Source organism: Trachypithecus francoisi, unplaced genomic scaffold (genome assembly GCF_009764315.1).
Source record: "Trachypithecus francoisi isolate TF-2019V2 unplaced genomic scaffold, Tfra_2.0 Lachesis_group3, whole genome shotgun sequence".
Lineage (NCBI taxonomy): Eukaryota > Metazoa > Chordata > Mammalia > Primates > Cercopithecidae > Trachypithecus > Trachypithecus francoisi.
The window spans coordinates 46,195,441-46,212,795 of NW_022681468.1; the positions used below are offsets into that span (position 1 = coordinate 46,195,441).

The 17,355-nt window shown below is 38.2% G+C and overlaps 1 long non-coding RNA gene across 1 annotated transcript; it reads right to left on the reverse strand.

Moving 5' to 3' along the window:
- Positions 1 to 4,889: 4,889 nt before the first annotated feature.
- Positions 4,890 to 7,984, reverse strand: LOC117069261. Its single transcript, XR_004431470.1, has 3 exons — positions 7,892 to 7,984; positions 5,721 to 5,814; positions 4,890 to 5,003 (listed from the first exon to the last, which is right to left on the reverse strand). It is a non-coding gene; the product is annotated as an uncharacterized LOC117069261 (long non-coding RNA).
- Between the last annotated feature and the right edge of the window lie 9,371 nt (positions 7,985 to 17,355).

Consider the following 17,355-nt stretch of genomic DNA (forward strand, 5'->3'; position numbering starts at 1 on the left):
CTAGCAAGAGATCCCAATGAAAAGGAAATCTGTGAAATTCTAGAAGAAGAATTCAAAATATTAAAGCAGCTTAGTGAGATACAAGATGTCAGGTCCAGGGTCAGGTTCTAGCCCATGCTGAGGTCGAAAGGGAGTGATGGGTGGATGAGTGGCAGACAGCTGAAAGAACACTTGGGGGGCTGTAGGTAGGTGTAATACGGCTTTATTCCGAAGCTCTCTTACACTGTCTGTCTCTGTCTCAGCTGCCTGCTCCAGCCACTCCCATGCACTGCTGCATGGCAGGCTCTCCCTTCAAGGTCAATGGCTTAACTCTTTCTTTGGGCACAAGCAAGCCAAACTGTGTCCTGGCTCTCCACTGTCTGTCTGCAAGACGAACAACCCTGGATTTCTCTCTTTCACTGGGCACAAGCATGCCTGTACAGTATCAGCAGGGCAATTATACCTTTTACAGACAATAATGGCACTGAGCAAGTGATGAGCCTTCCCATGTTATGGCTACGTGGCTGTGATTATATAACAAGTGGAGTTATATGCCTGTGCTACAAACTCACTGACTCATGCAGGATGTTTACTTTGGCCTATCTTTGACCAAAGAACATCCATTACCTTATACAAGAGAACACAGCTAAACAATACAAAGAAATCAGAAAAACAAATCAGAATATGAATGAGAAATCTGCCAAAGAAGATAGATATGATTTAAAAAACAAAACTGAAATCCTGAAACTGAATAATTCACTGAATGAAATAAAAATACATTAAGAAAGCTTCAACAAAATACTAAATCAAGCAGAAGAAAGAATTTCAGAACTTGAAGATAGGTCTTTTGAAATAACCCAGTCAGACAAAAATTTAAAAAAAGAATAAACAAAGCCTATGTGACTTATAGGTCACCATTAAACAACCAAATAGTCAAATTTCTAGTGTCCCAGAGGGTGAACAGGGAAACAAAGGGATAGAGAACATATTTAATAAAACACTAGCAGGAAAGTCCCCAAGTCTAGTAAGAAATTTATACATTCAGATACAGGAAACTCAGAGATCCCCAAATAGATACAATTAAAAATGAATGTCTTCTCCACAGCACATTATAGTCAAACTGTTAAAAGTAACAGACAAAAACAGACTTGTAAAACCAGCAAGAGAAATGCATCTAGCCAAATATAAAGGGGAACTTCCTTCAGACTAATAGTGGATTTCTCAGTAGAAATTTCACAGGCCAGGAGAGAGTGGGATGATATAGTCAAAGTGTGGAAAGAAGTAAACTGCCAACCAAGGATACTATACCCAGAAATATTATCCTTCATAAATGATGGAGAAATAGTCTTTTCTAGACAAGCAAAAGCTGAGGGAATTAGTCACCACTAGAATGGCCCTGTAAGAAATGCCTAAGAAAGTCCTACACTTGGAAGCAAAAGGATAAATCTATCATGAAAACACGTGAAAGTATAGACCCACTGGTAAAGCAAACACACAAATATGAAAGAGAAAGGACTCAATTATTACCACTACAGAAAAACTGCCAAACCACAATGATAAGCAATAGCAAAGTAAGGTGACTACAGTTAACAACAATGTATGCTTATTTTAAAATATCTAGAAGAGAGTGAAATGTTCCTAGCACACAGCATATGACACATATTTGTGGCAATAGATCCCCTAAATACCCTTATCAATTAAGAAGAATGATGAGAAGAGCTGAAATTTGTAGTCAGCAACACTAGAGGAAATTTTCTTCCTCTTTCTGTTCATAAATAGACTAAGCTCTTGAATGCCCCACTTGCATCTATTCATCACTGTGGAATGATTTCAAAAGAAAAATTTATGTTATATCTTTTTTCTAACCTCAAAAAAGGTTGTACTTTTACTCTATACTTTTACTCCAACCCATCTCCATCTTCTATTTTTCATGTCACAATTTATATCTTTTTATATTGTGTATCATTTACCAAAGTATTTTAGCTTTTTCAAAAACTATTAAATTACTTTAAAATTATTTTTAATAGTTTTGATTTTCAACCTTTATACTAAAGATGCAAATGAATCTTACAGTATTAAAATATTCTGAATTTAATAATATACTTTTTTTTTTTTGAGATGGAGTCTCCCTCTGTCACCCAGGCTGGAGTGCAGTGGCACCATCTCAGCTCACTGCAACCTTTGACTCCCAGGTTCAAGCAATTCTCCTCCCTCAGCCTCCTGAGTAACTGACTAACAGGCGTGTGCCACCACACCTGGCTAATTTTTTGTATTTTTCTTTAGTAGAGATGGGATTTCACCATGTTAGCGAGGATGATCTCAATCTCCTGACCTCGTGATCTGCTGCCTTGGCCTTCCAAAGTGCTGAGATTACAGGCATGAGCCACCGCGCCTGGCCCAATAATATACTTATTTTTATCAGTGAGTTTTATACTTTCACATGCTTTTGTGTTACTAATTGGTGTCCTTTTCTTTCAGTTTAAAGAACTCCTTTTAACATTTCTTGTAAAGAAAGGCCTGGTTTAATGAACTCCCTTTGTTAGTCTGGGAACATCTTGATTTCTTCTTCATTTTTAAGGGACAGCTTTATCAAGTATAGTTTTCTTGGTTGAAGGTGTCATTCTTTAGCACTTTGAATATATAATTCCTCTCTTCTGACCTGTCAGTTTTTGCTGAGGAATCCACTGCTAGTCTTATTGGAATTCCTTCATATGTTATTTGCTTATTTTCCTTTGCTGCTTTCAGGCTCCTCTCTTTGTCTTTGACATTTGACTATTTGATTATAATGGGCTTATATCTTGCAATAATAATTTCTAAAAAGACAAAATTCTGTTTTCAATAGACTGTCTTTTAAGAGACATACTTCCCTCAGTTATGAATGGAGACCACACATACTAGACCTCGGAAATTTCTGTTGAATTGGTCAGTTCTCAGTTTTTGTGTGGTTTGGGTTTGAATTGAATCTGATTGCAGACCTTTGACCTTCCTGTATTTGGATATTTATATTATTCTCCAGATTCGGAAAGTTTTCTGCTATTATTTCTTTAATAAGCTTGTACCTCTTTATTCTGTCTTCTCCTTTATGAACCCCTATAACCCAAACATTTTCTCTTTTGATGCTGTTCCATAATTTCTGTATGTTTTCTTCATTCCTTTTGATTCTTTTTTCTTCTGTCTTTATTTTCCAAATAACCTGTTTTAAAGTTCACACTTTCTTCTGTTTTATCAATTCTGCTGTTGATGCCCTTTATTGCATCAACAATCCAAAATCTGACTTTTTAAATGATTTCAATCTCCTTATTAAATTTATCATTTTGGTCATTTATTGCTTTCCTGATTTTGTTATACTACCTATCTGTATTTTTATAAAAATCACTGAGCTTTCTTGAAACAATTATTTTGAATTATTTGTCAGGCAGTTTTTATATTTTCATTTCGAGGTTATTGTGTTTCTTTGGTGGTGTTGTATCCTTGTTTTTTTCATGTTTCTTGTTGCTTTGTGTTGATGTCTGTGCATTTGAAGAAGAAGGCACTTTTTGCAGTCTTTTCAGACAGGCTATGTCCGAGAATGCACTTCACCAGTCAGCTCATCCAGATATCCTCTGCAGGATGCCTGGCACGGTCTGTGGGTGAGCTTGCTACTAAAGTCCTTAAACAGGCTGGCCCAGTGCCTGGGTCAGCAGGTAGGTGGGCTTGGTACCTGATCTGGGTCCACTGGTACAGTCTAGCAGCCTGAGGAGTTGACCTGGTGCCTCAGTCTGTGGGGATGAACCTGGCACTGACATCTACTGTGATGGGCCTGGAACCTGAATCTGCTGGAGTATAAAGCTGCAGGGGCTAGCCTAGAGGGCCACAGGGACTAGCCTGACATTGGGCAGACCTGGAGCTTATGTCTATAAGTGCTGGCCTCATGCCCAAGGCCAGGGGTGTTGACCTGGTACTAGGGAAGTTCAAAGTGTGGGACTGTGTGGGACAACCTGAATCTGGGCTGGTCTGAAACCTTTGGTGGAGCTGGAGCCTGGGACTGTGGGGGCTGGCCTGTAAGGAGAAATATTTTTAATAGCCAAAGGGTTTGTATCTTGCATTATTAATTTCTAAAAAGACAAAATTCTGTTTTCAATTGCTAAGCACTCCTCTGCTCCTAAGAGACAGTCTTCCCTCAGTATAAATGGAGGCCACACATACCAGACCTCAGAAAATTCTTAGCAATGATCAGTTCTCAGGAAATCTGGATAAGCTGAGTTTCCCAGGCTAGAGCGTCCTGAGCAATTAAATCTGCATTACTGAACGTAAAAGCTTTCACTTGAGGTACCCATTCCCGCCATCCCTTATGTGATATCCTACGTTTAAATCAGACCACCTAAATTGAGTAAAAATGTAACCAGCAGTCATCAACATAGTTGAAATATAAAGCCAAAACTGAATAGTCCAAGAGATATTCACTGTTTATATTATCTGATTCCTCATGGTGTTACATGTGCATAAGTACAAGTCCTGAAGAAAGGAACAGAAGGCCAGAATGAACATCTGGAAAAATGCATGAAAAATCTGCAGTCCATTCACCTTCTAATTTCATTTCTGTTCTTTGCACCCACCCATTCTGGTTCTATAGCACTACATAGGTTTATAGAAGACAGTCATTATCTTGCTCTGCAACATTAACTCATGTAGTGAGATTGCAGGAGATTATAAAACTTGAATAAAAGGAAGCCAATCCAATATATATATATTTTTACTTGAATGAATATTTTAATGTAACTGAGCAAAAAAAGCTCTCTTCCTCTCTCTTTTTCTTAACTCTCACCATCAAGGAAGACTTAGAAAATGCTATTGTAATTATAGCTTACATTCTATAATTTCTTGATACCCTGGAGTATACAGAAAATGAAAAGATAATGTTTTACCTTGACAGACTGAAATGGAAAAACCTTCTGTTGATGGGATCTCTCTGGAATGTAATGATTTGTGTGATTGCAATCACAGAGCAAGCTAAAATACCATATGAATTCTCCAACGTCTTCCTTCTGTCAAGGAAGGAACATTTCCACAAAACCACCTTTATAGCCTAGAATGGCTGCCTGCTATCCAAAAAGAACTCTAAATGACAATTAAGTAACCAGTAACTTTGTCTAAATGTAGAGCAATTCGAACCATTTTCAAAGTTTTGAAAGATTGTTCTAACCTTCCCTTTCCTTTGCCAAGATTAGATGGAATCAAGAAAATAAGCACCTTGGAGAGGAATAAGCCTAAAGATTTGGTGAAGTCTCCTTAGAGACATAGATGAGTCACGACTATTTTCAAAATTAAAATACATCTGTACCTTCAGAGCAATTTTTAAATTTTTAATTATTATAATTAACTGGGGAAAATGGGATGCCATAATCACAGAATAGCTCCACTGTAAAAAAAAAAAACAACAACAACAAAAACCCAACTAACCGAAAGCATCAGGTGTGGAGTTGAACTAATCCCATTTGTTTGTGTGGAGTTCACCATCCTAATATACACATGCAAGGTTCATCATTACTTTTTATTTTTCTCTACTTTATTTCTTATTCCCACTTTCATTCTCTGTACTACATGGTTACCTCTTTCAATGTGCTTGATATGTGCCCTTTTGTATGACTAGATACTTATAAGTACACATTTTGTATGTGTGTATCAACTTACATAATGGCACTGTGGTATAGACGGTATTCTGTTTCTTACTTGTGAGACAACATTATGCCTTTAAGATTTACCCATGTTGTTCTATGTGCATCAAATGTGTTGCTTCTGTGGTGTGCATCTGCCATTTTCTCTTCATGATTTCACAGTGTAACCTCCAACTCCTCACTGTAACAAGAGACATGATGATGAATATCCTTATATAGTCTTTTTATGAGTCTATAGAAAGACTATAAAAGGATTTCCTTAGGATATAAATCCAGGAGTGAAATTCCATTGTCATATATACATTCTTAATTTTGCTGAGTACTTTAGTACCTACTCTTGCTTTCTAGGACAACCAAGTCAGTTTACTCTTTCACCAACAGTACATGAGAGTTTCTGTTTCCCTACCTTCTCATTAATATTTGATAGTACCTTTCTAGTTTTTGATAATTTAATGGTCATAAAGTGGCATATTGTTTTAAAATGTTGAGATTTTGGTATATCCTTTTGCAGGAAGGTTGAATACATTTTTGTTTGTGTGAGGTTAGTTGCATTATATTAGGTAAGAACATGCTGTTTCTTCAAAATTTGAGAATGAGGAAGAGAATGTGCGTGGATGCTGATAAGGGTGTCAAGACAGACATGGTGGATGCTCAGTGTAGAGTCTGTTTTGTGAGCTCTTCCAATGATTCTGTGAGCTATTCATACCCTTTAATAAACCTCTTACTGCTCAAAATAGAGGGAATTCTGTTGTTGTCAACTAAAAATACTGGCCCGTGTGGTAATTGGTACCATAAATGGTTGAAAATCTTCAAGGAGTAAAATGGGAATGTAAGATTGCCTATTCAGATAGGTTAAGTTTGAATACAGTAAAGATCTGATTCTTATTATAAGACAGGTCCCTGCAGGATTTTATCAGTGGGATTTTATTTTTCCATATACATTTTTAATGGATTTGATAAAAGCCTCAAAAATACTCTTGGATTTATTATTAAAATGACATTGAATTTATAGAACGATCTTGGGATAATTCACATCGTTACAATATACAGTATGGCTCTCTATTTAGGCTTTCTTATATGTCCTACAATAATGTTTTTAAATTTTCTCTATAAAAGTTCTGTGGATTTTTTTAAGATTATTTCCATTTCTGGGTGCTGTTCATTCCTCTTCTAGTACAGTAACAACTCTACTTTGATATCGAGGAAATTATGAAACATTTTAATGTTAACCATTATAACCACATTATATAACCAGTATAAAATAGAAAAACAATGGCAGAAGAAAAATAAAGTGTTTACTTTCTATAAATATGTACCTCAGATTTCTTAAAATGCTCTTAAGGATAATGCATTTCTCCTGCATTTTCTAGTTAATTATTGCTGGTGTAAAGAAACAGCATGGGCTAAGAAAACTCACTACACTCTCTTATTAGTTCTAACAGATTTTTAGTTGATGAAACTTTTTCAAATGTAAATGATCTTATTGTTTTCATTTCATTTTACTTTCTTCACTTCCAATCTTTAACCTCTTATTTATTGCCATATTTCACTGGCTAGGATTCCAACACAATGTTGATCAGGATCGAAGGTAGAGAAGTCTATTCTTGTCCCCAGCCTTAAAGAGAATGCATAAAGGGAATGCACAATAATCTTAAGAAATACTAAAGACTACACAATCTTGCCTCCCATTTGCTACCCCAGCCTCCTCTCTGAGGGCTGCCCATCCCTGTACTCCAACACTCTTCTTTTTTGCAACTGTCTTCCTCAGTTGTAATTACTTGTTCTTGGAGTGTGGAACAGCGGGAGAGGCAGGGGAGGTGGGGGAGTCCAGGGCCAACTCAATTGTTTGCACTTATTTTATTCCTCCCCATTTCCCCTGGGCTCAAACACTGCCTTTGTGTTACTCACACTGATCTAAGTTTCTCATTTTGTCTCAAGTTGTAACAGAGAAGGCCAGATAAACTCAGGGCCCTCCTTCTTTTTTGAAAATTAATTAATTAATTTCATTTATTTATTCATTTATTTATTTATTTTTGAGATAGAGTCTTGCTCTCTCACCAGGCTGGAGTGTAGTGGCGTGATCTCAGCTCACTGCAACCTCCGCCTCTCAGGGCCCTCCTTCTACACCCATACTTCCTCCATCTGTGACCCCCTGCCCTTTCCTCTCCTAAGCTATCATTTCAGCTGGAATCTGGGAACCAGCCAACTGCTGTCTCCTCAGCGACTTTTTAGTTTTTCCAGTATCTTCTTAGATGTACCATTTTCCCTCTCACTTCTGTGGTGTCTTCAGGATTGACTTTAGAATAGGGATCCAGAACTTCCATCAATTAACATCTTAAATTTTTGCTGTCTGTTGTCTAAAAATGAAAACAGCAGAGACAAAATGTGATTGACAATTTGTCAATGCCACAAACTATATAGCCAAACTTTAAAACACTATCTATGAAATACTGTGAGAGCTGGTCTAAGACTAGAAAGGAGACTGAAAGATGGCTCATGGCTTCATATACCTTGAGTCAAAAAGAGATTTCCTTAGTATCACAGTCCTGAAAGACATTGATATGGTTTGGCTGTGTCCCCATCCAAATCTCATCTTGCATTGTAGCTCCCATAATTCTCACGTGTTGTGGGAGGGACCTGGGGGAGATAATTGAATCATGGGAATGGATCTTTTGCATATTGTTCTTGTGATAGTGAATAAGTCTCATGAGATCTGATGATTTTATAAAGGGGAGTTCCCCAACACAAGCCCTTTTGCCTGCCACCATGTAAGATGTGACTTTGCTCCTCATTTGCCTTCTGCCATGATGGTGAAGTCCCCAGCCATGTGGAACTGTGAGTCAATTAAATCTCTTTTATTTATAAATTACCCAGTCTTGGGCATGTCTTTATTAGCAGCATGAGAACAGACTAATACATATTCTGTTCCTTTGCTTAGAATGAGAATAGCAGAGAAGGTGATTTCAGCTGAAAAAGTAGTTGCACTGATATTCCATATGTCTAATATACGATTATTATTATTCTATAAAGGCTAGAGATGATGAGATAAGGAAAGAAAAAGAGGGAGAGTGGCAATGGCACAGAAAATCTGTGGCCGGAGATTGTTGAGATGAAGTAAGAAAAAGAGGGAGGGTAGCACAGTGTAGAAAACCTGTGGCCACAGATCCTTGTTCTCAAATAGCAAAAACTGGGAGGGACATACTCTCAAGGAAAGGAAACTGCAGAATTTATGACATGGTATTTAAACAAACCCAAAGCAAAGCTTCAGGCAGTTCATCATGCCTCTTGCTTGTTCCCTACACTGTTCTCTAACATGAAATTGTACTTCTTAAAGAAAAGTACTGATATTGGACCTGTCCATAAATATTTGGATATAGGTGGAGAGGAGGAAAGGAACATAAATAAAAGAATAGTTCATTATCTCAAAACAAGTACAAGGCCTCACGTGGTGGCTCACACCTGTAATCCCAGCACTTTAGGAGGCCGAGATGGGCGGATCACCTGAGGTCAGAAGTTTCAGACCAGCCTGACCAACGTGATGAAACCCCGTCTCTACTAAGAAAATACAAGAAGTTAGCCCGGCATGGTGGCATATGCCTGTAATCCCAGCTACTTGGGAGGCTGAGGCAGGGGAATCGCGTGAACCTGGGAGGTGGAGGTTGCAGTGAGCCGAGATCATGCCATTGCACTCCAGCCTGGGCAACAAGAGCGAAACTCCTTCTCAAACAAACAAAAAGCAGCAACAACAAAAAAGCAAGTACAAATAACATTATATTCCTCACTGTCACATTTTATAGGCGTCTATAACCTCTACTTTGCACAATCAACATTGTTCTTATTCTCCAGGCTGATTAGAGATAGATTTACTTGAAATCATAACTGGTTGGATGTAACCATTATACATTGTGGGTTTTTTTCCTGGGACAAATAAGTCATTCTCAGCTTTAAATGTACTAATACTAGTATAAAACTTATTCTGGATGGAAAAACATAAAGTGAAGGAGAAAGTGAGAAAGCACAGTTATGCACAGAAAAAAGGATCACAGAAAAGATCTAACCAACAGAATTCAATAACTCTTTCAGAGAGCCATGCAGCTTTTAAGTGTACCAGCTAGCTTGAAACCACAGGGCTGAACATACCTTCCTCCTTCCAGACAAGGTATCTGGCTTTGGATCACTACATAAGCACATCCATAAGTCAGAAAAATATATATATATATATATATATATAATCATGGGTTTCTTCTGACTCTTGGTTTGGAAACTTCCAAAAACTGTAATTGTTAATAAATAGTAAGATGATATTTCTCACTTTTAAAATTGATTTGCTGGCCTTTCATAATAGATAAAAACTTCACACTTAAACATTGTTCCAGGGTGGCCTCTTAAACTTTGTTTAGATATAATTTTGAAAGATGTTATTCACTAATCATCAATTGTTTAATAAATTCCTATTGTGTTTGGCCACCGTGCTGGTCACTGGGGTAACAAGGTACTGCATTCAAATGGTTCATGAGGGACAGGATAGAGAGGGGCAGGGGAGGAAAAGAGAGAGGAGAAGGAAAAAATAATGTGACAAAATGTTAACAATTGAGAAATCTGGGCAAAGAGTAAACAAGATTATTTTGTATGATTATTGCAACTTTACTGTAAGTTCAAAATTATTTTTTAAGATGCCACAAAAACAATAAGAAAATAGGATATAAGTGATCATAAGCAGTTATTAGAAAGTTGCATTATGAAAGAGTCTTCTGATCTTATTTTTTAAAGGAAAAATTACTCATTGTGATAATGGGTATTTAGAGGAAAATGGTGTTCCATGGCCAAATAAGTTATAAAATATATACTATGCACCTCTCTTGACAGTCCACTGTACATTTTGGCATATTCATGAATCTGGGAAGTTCCACTAAGAAGCAGTTGGAAAGAAAGTAGATGGATCTGAGAAATAGTTGGAAAGAAAGCCAACTACCTTATTCTGTTTATCTGAGGATATCACAATGTAATTGACCATAAAACTCTTTTTGTAAGTGATAACTATTAAAATAGAGATTTCAGAAATGCCATTGTGAGATAGGGAACATTATCTCAATTTGTGTGCATACAAATTCATTTGGAAGAAGCAGCCTATTTGTACTGTTGTATATGCTGGTGAATTTATACAGATAGAGTTCCAGTTGGTTCTCAGATACTTTTGTGTGCAGATTAAGGCATGTAGTCTCCCTTTTAATTAGAAACTCTTCATTCCATAATGCAATATTTATTAAATCTCATGTTGAGATAAATATTTTTATTTATGCAATTTTCCAAGACTAATTGCTGTGTTTTTAGAAAAGCTTTCTACTAAACTCTAATGAGTAGAATTAAATGAACCACTAAGATAAAACAAATAATCAATTCAGCTACCCATCATGAATCAGTTGATCTTGAAGTACCTGATGTAAATGCAAGATCATTGGCCTTTTGCCCAAGATTGCTAGAGGCAAGATTATCCAGGTAATCAATCCTTGCTCCCCTTCAGTCTTTCATGAAATTTTCCCAAAAGGTGAGTTCACATATGGCATCAGATTTTTCTTGACACCAATAATAAAATTCCAGTTACATTAACTGTCAATACATGTTTTTTTACTAGTAAAAGATTGCATCTAGGCCAGGCACAGTGGCTCATGCTTGTAATCCCAGCACTTTGGGAGGCTGAGGAGGGCAGATCACGAGGTCAGGAGATCGAGACCATCCTGGCTAACATGGTGAAACCCTGTCTCTACTGAAAACACAAAATAAAAAAATTAGCCAGGCTTGGTGGCAGGTGCTTGTAGTCCCCACTACTCGGGAGGCTGAGGCAGGAGAATGGCATGAACCTGGGAGGTGGAGCTTGCAGTGAGTGGAGATCATGCCACTGCACTCCAACCTGGGTGACAGAGCGAGAATTCATCTCAAAAAAAAAAAAAAAAAAGAAAAAAGAAAAAAAAAGAAAAAAAGAAAAAAAAGAAAATGAAAAAATTGCGTCTAAATAATTTGAAAAATCTACAAAGTAGTTAAGAAAACTTTTTGTTTCATTAAAAAAATATGTTTAACAAGAATGCTGAATAAGACATCTTATTTCTTAAGTGACTAAACACTTCTTGGACAAGAAATCAGAGAAGGCTAATTTTTAAAGTCCATAAATAAAATGAATTTAAGTGTATTCAGATGTTTCTTATTAATTTCAATATTCTGCTTCCTTTTGCATGTACATTTAGGGCAAAAGACCAACACCTGATCAAAAGTGGAAATGCTAATCCAGTTTTATAAAGAATATAATGAATAGTCCCCACAATACTACATAATCGCTAGTAATTATAAAATTATTTCTTAACTAAAGTAGGATTTCTTTATAATTATACATGCCAATTCATATAACAGAACACAATGATTGTTAAAATGCAGGTATCATCTAATAATGCACCAATTCTTATTTATTTTATTAACTGCATTGTTTAAAAAGTAAATACATTAATGTTAAATATGGCATTATGAAGCAGTCAAAATCAAGAAAAAGAAACAGTGCCAAATATAAAACATATTATGGCAGATAGACAAAGACTCAATATACTAAGTTTTTATTTTTAAATTGGCATATTTCTTCATAATTCTTGACTACTAAACTCAGTGTACTGGATATACTACCCTTTAGCCATATAAAATAACTATCGTGATTTCCATATTAGTCCATTCTCACACTGCTATAAAGAACTACCTGAGACTGAGCAATTTATGCAGAAAAGAGGTTTAGTTGATTCACAGTTTTATAGCTATACAGGAAGCATGGCTAGGAGGCCTCAGGAAACTTATAGTCATGGCAGAAGGGAGAAGGGGAAGCAAGCATGTCTTCACATGGCAGCAGGAGAGACAGCAAAGGGGGATGTGCCATAGACTTTTAAGCCATCAGATCTCATGACAACTCACTATCATGAGAGCAGCATGGGGGAAACTTCCCCCATGATCCAATCACCTTCCACCAGGTCCCTCCCTCAGCAGGTGGGGATTACAATTCAAAATGAGATTTGGGTGGGGACAGAGCCAAACCATGTATTTCCACCCCTGGCTCCACCCACCAAACCTCATGTCCTTTTCACATTTCAAAACCAATCATGCCTTCCCAATAGTCCCCCAGAGTCTTAACTCATTCTAGCATTAACCCAAAACTCGAAGTCCAAAGTCTCATCTAAGACAAGGCAAGTCCCTTCTGCCTATGAGCCTGAAAAATAAAAAGTTAGTCCTTCCAAGATACAATGTGGGTACAGGCATTGAGCAAATGCTCCCATTCCAATGAAAGAAACTGGCCAAAACAAAGGGGCCTGCAGCCCCATGCAAGTTCAAAACACAGCAGGGCAGTCATTTAATCTTGAAGCTCCAAAATAATCTCCTTGACTCTATGTCTCACATCCAGGGCACAATGATGCAAGGTGTGAGCTTCCAAGGCCTGGACTGGTCTGCCCCTGTGGCTCCACAAGGTACAAAACCTGCAACTGCTTTCACGGGCTGGCATTGAATGTCTGTGGCTTTTCCAGGCACACAATGCAAACTGTCAATAGATCTACCCTTCTGGGGTCTGGAGAATGGTGGTTCTCTTCTCACAGCTTTACTAAGTAGTGCTCCAGTGGGGACTTTGTGTGGGGGCTCCAACCCCACATTTCCCCCTCTGTACTGCCCAAGTAGAGGTTCTCTATGAGGACCCCACCCCTGCAGCAAACTTCTGCCTGGACATACGGGTGTTTCCACACATCCTCTGAAATCTAGGCAGATGCTCCCAAACCTCAACTCTAGCCTTCTGCATACCCACAGGCCCAACACCACATGGAAACCACTAAGGCTTGGGGCTTGAACCCTCTGAAGCAATTGCCTGAGCTGTACTTTGGCCCATCTTAATAACGGCTGGAGCTTGCATGGCCACAAAGCAGACTGTCACGTCCAGAAGCTGCACAGAGTAGCAGGTCCCTGGGCCTGGCCCATGAAACCATTTTTCCCTCCTAGGCCCCCAGGCCTGTGATGGGAGGGGCTGCTGTGAAGGTCTCTGAAATGCCCTGGAGGCGTTTCCCCCATTGTCTTGAGTATTAACATTGGGCTCCTCTCTACTGAAGAAAACTTCTACAGCTGGCTTAAATTTCTTCCCAGAAAATAGGTTTTTCTTTCTTACCCCATGGCCAGGTTGCAAATTTTCCAAACTTTTATGCTCTGCTTGCCTTTTAAATATAAGTTCCAATTTCAGAACATCTTCTTGCAAATGCATATGAGTGTATGCTGTTAGAAGCAGCCAGGTCATATCTTTAATGCTTTGCTCTTAGAAATTTCTTCTTCCAGATACCCAAAATCATCTGTCTCAAGTTCAAAATTCCACAGATCTCTAGAGCAGAGGCACAATGCTGCCAGTCTCTCTGCAAGCATAGCAAGAGTGACCTTTACTCCAGTTCCCAATAAGTTCCTCATCTCCATCTAAGACCTCCTCAGCCTGGACTTCACTGTCCATAACACTATCACCATTTTGGTTATAATCATTCAACAAGTCTGTATAAAGTTCCAAACTTTCCCTCATCTTTCCATCTTCTTCTGAGCTCACCAAACTGTTACAACCTCTGCCTATTACCCAGTTCCAAAGTTGCTTCCATATTTTCAAATATCTTTATAAGAATTCCCCTCTTCTCTGGTACCAGTTTTCTCTATTAGTCTATTCTAATATTGCTATAAAGAACTACCTGATGAGGGGTAGTGTATAAAGAAAAGAGGTTTAATTGACTTACAGTTCAACAGGCTGTACAGGAGGCATGGCTAAGGAGGCCTCAGGAAACTTGCAATCATGGTGGAAGGAAAGGGGGAAACAAACACCTCTTCACACAGTGGCAGGAGGGAACAAGTGTGAAGGGGGAAGTGCCACACACTTTTAAACCATCAGATTGCATGACAACTCACTCACTATCATGAGAACAGCATGGGGGAAATCCACCACCATGATCCAATTACCTCCCACCAGGTCCCTCGCCCAACATTGGGAATTGTAATTCAACATGAGATTTGGGTGGGGACACAGAGCCAAGCCATATCAATTTCTTTGACTAATTTAGTGACATGGATTATGTGAAATAATAAAAAGTAAGAAAAGACAGAAGATTAAATGTAAAGAGACAAAGAACTCAACATCCTCTGTGACCCAAGTGACAGTCTTTTGTGAATACTAAAATATAAAATGACATAATTGTTATTTCTGATAGTGGACTGTTACGTAGAAAATGCTAATGACTTTTTTCTTGATTAGATCAAAGGTAAAGAAAATAGATTTTAATTATTTACAGAAGAACTACAAGCCAGAGTTTATTTCAATTAATTGAAACATTTTAAAGTCACCTACTGTTCTTTCCTTTGTTCATTTAATCCAGGTATTTGCAGACTACAGCCTGCAGGCCAGATGTTGGCTTTATATAAATAAAGTTTTACTGGAACAAAGCCATGCTTGTTCATTTACATATTTTCTATGGCTGCATTTATACGTTAATAGCAGAAGTGAAATACTTACAATGGGATTTTTGTGATCTGCAGAGCCTAAAATATTTACTACTGGGGACCTTTACAGAAAAGGTTTGCTGGCCTCTGATCTAATCAGGCTCTCAATCATTTGTTATCAATTAAAAAGTGTTTGCAGAGTCTAACAGACATTGGTCTCAGTGCTAAGAATACAATGATGGGGCCGGGCACAGTTGCTCATGCCTATAATCCCAGCACTTTGGGAGGCCGAGGCAGGCGGATCACCTGAGGTCCAGAGTTTGAGACCAGCCTGGCCAACATGGTGAAACCCTGTCTCTACTGAAAATACAAAAATTAGCTGGGTGTTTTGGCATGTGCCTGTAATCTCCGCTACTTGGGAGGCTGAGGCAGGAGAATAGCTTGAGCCCAGGAGGTGGAAGTTGCAATGAGCAGAGACTGCGCCATTGCACTCCAGCTTGGGTTACAGAGCAAGACTCCATCTCAAATAATAATAATAATAATAATAATAATAATACAATAAACATAAAGCTTCAGTTTCTGCACCCATGGAATTGGTATTCTAGTGGAGGAGATAATTAGACAGCAATGGCAACAACAGTGTAATCAAGTCTAGAATCAGGAAAATACAGCAGATTATAGGAACATAAACTATAGAATGAAGTGGGGTATGGTAAAGGTGATCCTGGCAGAAAATGATATCTAAACTGAAATATGAAGGGTCAGTAGGAGTCAGTCAGGAAAATAAGACCTAGGAGGAAAGAAGGAGTCTGAGTTAGGCTGTGAGCATTGCAAGGAGAAGAAATACATGCTGAGTCCCAGGGATAAAAGAAAGTATGGCATGAGTGATGTTCAGTCTGGTCAGAGCAAAGGGTTTTATAGAGGGTAGTGATGAAAAAGAGAAGCAAGCAGGATCCAGATTATGCTGGGTCTTATAAGGAGTTTATTCTGTGGAAAATGAAAAGTCATTGAACGATTTAAGTTATAAGAGAGAGACAATTAGATTTGTATAATATTTTAGAGTGATTATTTAGATGTCAGTATGGAGTTCGGAGAAGAGAAAGACTAGGATCATAAATAGCAATTAAAAAGCTGTTGTAGAGATGAGGCTCCCAGCTATTGCCAAGTGAAGAGACTGGTAAATCCTCTCCCTAGAAAGCAACTATAAAGCTGGACAAAATTGGCAAAAATAATTATTTTAGCAATCTGGAAATGAACAAAGGCGTGGAGCAATCTGAGAAGCATTTATATCTGAAAATCAACTTACCTTTGGTTAGGAACACTGGAAATCTCTGGTGTTCTGAACTTGGGCTACTCCCATATCTTCCCACACTCAGCCAACAAGGAGATTTTCCAGGGCAGGGCAGGTCATAAAGGACAATAGTTTTTCTGACTGGTGAGGGGCTCACTCCATTTGGTGTAATGGGAAAAGCCCACGCTCATCAGTGATGTCAGTACAAATGAAAATCCCATACAGTGGTGGACTAGGGAAAGCTCACAGTTCTACAAGCCTCGAGTTGTGGGAGGTTGGAGAAGGCCTATTCTTTGCTTAATTGTGTTCATGTGCAGAAGATAATGGAGAAAACTCGAGCTAACTACACATGCCTGGCCAACCCTGAAGCTGAACACATGTGTATAGAAGATACAAAAGGGTCCAGCAGAGTAAAAGCCTAGGCGTACTTGAAAATGGCATAAACTTTAGATGATCCTTCCTTTGCTCACACACAAATGTATTGGCTTGATGTGGATGAGGACGACCTCTATCCAACCAAGGTCTAATCAAAGCAACGTAGACACGGGGGCAGCTCCAAGGAAGCAAGCTTAAAAATAAAACTAAAATATGAAATGAAATGAAACAAAAGAAAACATTAAGCAGAGATGTCAGCAGTCACAAATCACAAAGCAAACAGGTTTCATAGATGTAGCCTAGGTAAGTTACTCAACAAAGAAAAAAAAAAAAAACTCTCAAAAACAGGCTGCAGGGAGAATAAAAATCAGAATCCAGAGCTGCTTCAATGTATTATATAAACTGTCCAGATTTCAACAAAAACGAGACACACGAAGAAACAGGAAAATGTGACCAATACTCGGGAAATATAGCAGTCAATAAAAACTCCAAGTGTTCCCAGGTATTGGATTTAGCAGAAAAGACTTCAAAGCAGCTAATATAAATGCTTAAAGAAATAGAGAAAACCGTGTTTAACATATG